The sequence below is a fragment of the Tachyglossus aculeatus genome, chromosome 4, assembly GCF_015852505.1.
Source record: "Tachyglossus aculeatus isolate mTacAcu1 chromosome 4, mTacAcu1.pri, whole genome shotgun sequence".
NCBI classification, from domain to species: domain Eukaryota; kingdom Metazoa; phylum Chordata; class Mammalia; order Monotremata; family Tachyglossidae; genus Tachyglossus; species Tachyglossus aculeatus.
This window is the reverse complement of record NC_052069.1, coordinates 131,839,218-131,845,890: the sequence shown is the minus strand read 5'-3', so window position 1 is coordinate 131,845,890 and position 6,673 is coordinate 131,839,218.

Genomic DNA, 6,673 nt, shown 5'->3' with positions numbered 1-6,673 from the left:
GGGGATTGAGACTGTGAGCCCCATGTGGGACAGGGACTGTGTCCAACCTGATTACCCTATCTACTACAGCACTTAGAAGGGTGCTTTGCACATAATAAGCTCTTAACAAAGACTATAAGTATTATTATTATTATTATCAGTAGTATTTATCGACCACATGCTGGGTGCAAAGCACTGTAGTAAGCTCTCAGGAGAGTTGAAGAGAGATATAATCACATTATTCCTGCTCTCCAGGAGATTATTATCTAATGGGGGAGATAGACAGAAAACAACTTCCGTGGAGGAGGAAGGAGAGAAGGGAAAGATGAGAAAGTGGACGATTGCTTGATTCAGGAGTATTATTTATATAGTCAGTATGAACAGAGCTTTAACTGATTTGCAATCAGGACAAGTCAGAAGAAGCAGCGTCCCCTAGTGGGTACAGCAGGGACCAGGGATTCAAAAGGACATGGGTTCTCATCCCACTTCCACCACTTGTCTGCTGTGTGACCTTGGGCAGGGTCGCTTAAATTCTCAGTATCTCAGTTCCCTCATCTGTAAAATGGAGATTGAGATGTGAGCCGCACGGGGGACGTGGACTCTGTCCGATCTGATTCGCTTGCATCTACTCTGGCACTTAGTATAGTACTTGATACATAGTAAGCCCTTCACAACGACCATATGAAAAAGTTAAAAAAGGATGATTGACTGGCAGATTGAATGTCTCAGATTGTGAATTAGGCAAAGGTGAAACCATTAAAAGTGGCTAAAGGCTATCGTTGAAAACAGGAAGCAATGGGACACTGGGATGCAGATGACACTGTTTCCACAGGGACCCGGAGGGCCGGCACCATCGTTGATGCTGCAGTGACCGGGTCCTTGTCTCCCAGGAACCTCTGGAACCACCTGACAAGAGGGTTCTTGATTTGTCCAAGCTATGGGTTCCCTCGGCAGGGCCCGTGCCATTCTCCAGAGATCCCCCTCGGAGCAGCTTCTGCTTTATCTACGGGGATCAGGGCCCATCTGGAGAGCTTCTCAGGGTCTGAGGGACAGCGGAGAGGGACCGAGGGCTCCTCTATGTTCCTTCTTGGCTGATGGAATCCAGGAGTCTGAGATGAAAGAGGGGACCAGACCAGCCCTGCAGAGGTCAGGGACCCCCAGCCCCATGCTGCCCTGATGAGAGTGACCGGGGATGAGTGGGATGCAGGGGTTGGGGGGACAAAGATGAGGATGGAAGAGATGGAGCCAGTCTGGGGCCTAAGTTGGGGTACGGACTAGGGCCGCGGCTCCGAGAGGGGCAGTGGTGCTAGAAGGAGGGGAGGTGATTCCCATTTCAGTAATCTCCAACAAGTACACACCTCTCCTCCTTCCTCCTCAAACATCGCTACCACAATAATGATGACATTTGTTCAGCGTTTACTATATGCGAAGCACTCTTCTAAGCGCTGGCGGGGATAAAACGTGATCAGGTTGTCCCATGTGGGGCTCACAGTCTTAATCCTCACTTTACAGATGAGGGAACCAAGGCCCAGAAAAGTTAAGTTACTTGTCCAAAGTCACACAGCTGACAAGTGGCAGAGCCAGTATTAGAACCCATGACCTCTGGCTCGCAAGCCCGTGCTCTTTCCACGATGCAATGCTGCTACCATGCCAACTACCTGCCATGCTACCGTGCTGCAGCACAGTGTCAGCTCTATGGACAGTCACTTTGGGCTTTCCTGGGTCCCAGAATCCCTTGCAGAGGGTAATGACATGCAGGGTGGGAGAGTGTGACCAGTTTTGGACAGTCACTGGCACTATTAGCAATTCCTCCCTGTAAGTGTTTTTCCAAAATGGTGGGAGAAAACAAATAGCGGGAAAGGTTGGAATGATTGAATGAATGAATGAAAATCCCTGCCTTCACGGGATTTCCAACTGGCTGGACTACGTTGACACAGTATAATTTACTATCAATCAATGAATTATATTTATTGAGAGCTTACTGTGTGCACTAAGCACTTGGAGTGTAATAACAATAATAATAGTACTTGTTAAGCTCTTACTATGTCCCAAGCACTTTCCTAAGCGCTGGGGTGGATACAAGCTAAGTACAGTCCTTGTTCCACTTGAGGGTCACATTCTTAACCCCATTTTACAGATGAGGTAACTGAGGTTCAAAGAAATTAAATGACTTTTCTATGGTCACACAGCAGACATGAGGTGGAGCCAGAATTAGAACCCAGGTTCCTCTGGCTCCTTCTGACTCCCACGCCTGTGCTCTATCCACTTTAGAACACCATAACAGACACATTCCCTGCCCCTTCTAGAAGGAAAGAAAGAATGGAAAGATGAATATGCAGTTATTGCGTGCCATTTTACAGATAAGGAAACAGAGGCCAAAAGAAGTGAAGCAACTTGAACAAGGTCCCACAGCAGCAAAAGGAGAGGCAGGATTAGAACCCAAGTCCTTTGACTCCCTCTAAGCTAAGCTTGGGAGAGTACAATAAAACAGACCTGGTAGATGTGTTTGCTACCTACAAAGAGCACATAGGCAAGACGAGAACACCTGGGCCCATGCTTTTTCCACTAAATGAGGATGGAAATGAGTTGAATCACACTTGAGGTTGGTGAACTTTGTTTAGAGGGCTAGGTAATGAATGGGGAAGCTGCTTGGAGGAGTGGGGGATTTTAGCAGTTCTCGGAATTCTAGAAGACCTCTGCGCTCTCTGATTTTGAGTAGTTAAGAGAGGGAGTTCCAGGCTAGGATGGAAACGGGAGATTCGATCTTGAGTAACAACTAGAAAGTTGGTTGAGAGCTGAGAGGACAAATTGAACGATGGACAAGAGTGAAGTGAAGTCATAGGGCAGAAAGCCTTTAAGCCGATTGTGAGATTGTGAGAAGAGACAACTTGTCCTGCTGAAGGCTAAGGAGAGGAGAAGACGTAGGCTGAGCGATGCTTTAGGAAAGGACTAGATGAGGTATTCTTATGTTTGTGTGAGTCCACGTGTGAATGCAGATATTGAGCAAATTGAATCAGTTTGATGTATATGTGGGTTTTATTTTCGTTGTTTGTTTTATGGTATTGTTATGTACTTATTATATGCCAGGTACTGTACTAAGCACTGGGGTGGATACAAGCTAATCAGGTTGGACACAGTCTATGTCCCACATGTTGCTTTCAGTAATAATCCCCAATCTACAGATGAGGTAACTGAGGTATATCTGAGGCACAGAAAAGATACGTTACTGGTCATAGGTCACACAGCAGACAAGGGGCAGAGCCAGGGCTATAATTCAGGTCATTCTGTTTCCCAGGCTAATTCTTTCTCAATGAAATGGATGAATTTATGCATAAAGGCACTTCTTGATTGACTCTAAAGCCACCGAAAAAATTTCACAAGTCATGTTCATATCTTTATGTTCTCTGAACTCTCTTATCCCCTATTCATTTTAGTTTCAGTCTCCTCAACCAAAAATAATACTATTGATAGTTATTAAGTGCTTACCACGTTGCAAGCAAAGTATTAAGTGCTGGGGGAGATTCAGGACAATCTGGTAGAACATCTCCTTCTACATCCCAGCCTGCACCCTTCTCTTCTCTGCTGCTAATCTCCTCACCGTGCCTCGTTCTCGCCTGTTCCGCCATCGACCCCCGGCCCACGTCATCCCCCGGGCCTGGAATTCCCTCCCTCTGCCCATCTGCCAAAATAGCTCTCTTCCTCCTTTCAAGGTCCTACTGAGAGCTCACCTCCTCCAGGAGGCCTTCCCAGACTGAGCCCCTTCCTTCCTCTCCCCCTCGCCCCCCTCTCCATCCCCCATCTTACCTCCTTCCCTTCCCCACAGCACCTGTATATATGTATATATGTTTGTACGTATTTATTACTCTATTTATTTATTTATTTATTTATTTATTTTACTTTACATATCTATTCTATTTATATTGTTTTGTTGGTATGTTTGGTTTTGTTCTCTGTCTCCCCCTTTTAGACTGTGAGCCCGCTGTTTGGTAGGGACTGTCTCTCTATGTTGCCAGCTTGTACTTCCCAAGCGCTTAATACAGTGCTCTGCACACAGTAAGCACTCAATAAATACGATTGATTGATTGATTGATTGATCCGTGTCCCACGAAGAATTCACAGACCATGTAGGAGGTAAAACACGTATCGAATCCTCATTTTACTATTGAGCAAACTGAGGCGAAGAGAAATTAAATCACTTTCCCATGGCTATGCAGCTGACAAGTGGTAGCGTTGGGATGAGAAGCCAGGTCGTCTGACTCCCGGGCCTGAGTTCTTCCCAGCAGCACCCTGTTTCTACACACTTTATAACTTGGTGTTTCCAATAGAATGTAATCTCCTTGGGGGCAGTGATCACATGTACTATTACTGTGTCCTCCTTAGGTACTCAATAAATAGAATTGATTGACTGATTCTTATTCGTTCAGCCCCAACATAATTGTCTCTAAATTGAAGTCTTCCTTCCATCTTCCTTTTCAGCGAATTGACACCATTTCCCAGAAATGTTCAATGTCTCCACGGTGAACTCAAATATCATTTTGAATTCAATAACTGTCTCCTCTCCATAATCACTAGCAAGTGTCTTGTGAATTCCTTCACTCATCACATCAACTGACTCTAACTTTGGCTCTTCACTCATCACATACAGAAATCAATGCTGCCTCCCAGAAATGCCCAACGTCTCCATGGTGAGGGAATTCCTCCTGCTGAGTTTCTCAGAAGTCCGGGAGCTGCAGCTGGTCCACGCTACGCTGTTCCTACTGGTCTACCTGGCAGCCCTGACAGGTAATCTCCTCATCGCCGCGGTCACCGCCCTCGACCGGTACCTCCACACCCCCATGTACTTCTTCCTCAGGAACCTGTCCGTCCTCGACCTCTGCTACATCTCTGTCACCGTCCCCAAGTCTGTCGTCATATCACTGACCGATCGTATATCCATCTCCCTCCTGGGCTGTGTGGCCCAGGTCTTTTTGGTGGATCTGTTTGTTGCTTCAGAGCTGTTCGTCCTCACGGCAATTTCCTATGATCACTACGCTGCCATCTGCCGCCCCCTGCACTATGAGCTCATCATGAACAACACGGCCTGTGGAAAGATGTTGGCTGCCTCCTGGCTCAGCGGGTGCGTTGGCGTCCTGTGTTCAGCTTCGACTTTCTCCCTGAGATTCTGTGGGTCCAACATTGTCCAGTAGTTCTTCTGTGATGTCCCCCGCCTGCTGAAGATCTCCTGCTCCGAGAACCACGTCGCCATTGATGTGAGCGTCACCGGTGAGGTAGCTTTAAATGTCATCTGCTTCATCTCCATCATCATCTCCTACGTGCACATCATTCAGGCCGTGCTCAGGATGCCGGCCTTCCGAGAGCAGGGCCAAAGCACTCTCCAGCTGCCTGCCCCACTTCGCCATCTTCACCGTCTTCCTCTCTACGGCCATCATCTCCTACCTCAAGCCCGTGTCAGACTCTCCCTCGACCCTCGACCTGCTGGTGTCCATGTTCTAAACCGTGGTTCCCCCCATCCTGAACCCCTTCATCTACAGCCTGAGGAATTGGGACATGAAGGCCGCTCTGGGGAGAGTCCTAAAGAGGAGATTCCTTCTCCCTCTTCTAAGAGACAAAATGTCTGTTTCCTTTTGCTGAACTCCCCCATTCCTCATCAGGGTTCTGATCGTGGGTGTATCCATATAAAGAGACAGAGGCTGATTAGACATGTGTGACTGTAAGCCCGGTGTGGGCAGCGATTGTCTCTCTTTAGGATTATCTCTCTTTATTCTGAACGGTACTTTCCAAACGCTTAGTACAGTGCTCTGCACATAGTAAGCAGTCTATAATTATGATTGAACGAATGAATAAATGACTGGCAATTGATTGTTTGGCATAGTGGAATCATGGCATAGTGGAATGAGCATGTAGCTGGGAGTCATGAGATTTGAAATGTCTGCACGGTTCTGCCACAGGCCTGCTGTATGACCTTGGTCCAGCCATGTAACCTCTTTGAGTCTCTCTGTAAAATCGGGATTCAGTATGTGCTCTCTCTTTCTGCTATAGTCTGAGCCCCTATGGATCAGGAAACGTGTCTCATCTGATTAGTTTGTTTCTACTCCAGGACTTGGCACTCTTTTTCAAGTAAATTCTTAATAAATTCAATAATGATAATGTTGACAGTACTACAGATAATAACAGTAATTCTATGAATTTTAAGATCACTCTTGCTGAAAATCGGAAAATCAGAGGGTGACAAGGGAGAGGGGGCACAATCGTGGAAACTGTACCCCACATTTGACTGCCTGTTTACTTGTTTTGATGCCTGTCTTCCCCTTCGAAACTGTGAGCCCATTGTGGGCAGGGTCTATGTCTACTTGTTGATGAATTGTACTTTCCAAGCGCTTAGTACAGTGCTCTACACAAAGTAAGCACTCAATAAATACAATTGAATGAATGAAGGAATTAATATGACTGATCAAATCCTTGTCTCGAATCCATTCGTTCATCCATCCACCCATCCATCCGACTGTCCATCCGTACATCTGTCCGTCTGTTTACACCTCTGTCTGTCCATTCATTTATCCATCCGCCCATTCACACATCCATCCATCCATAATAATGATTATAATAGTGATATTTGTTAAGCGCTTAGTATGTGCCAGGCACTGTACTAAGTGCTGTGGCAAATACAAGCTAATCAGGTTTTACACAGTCCTTA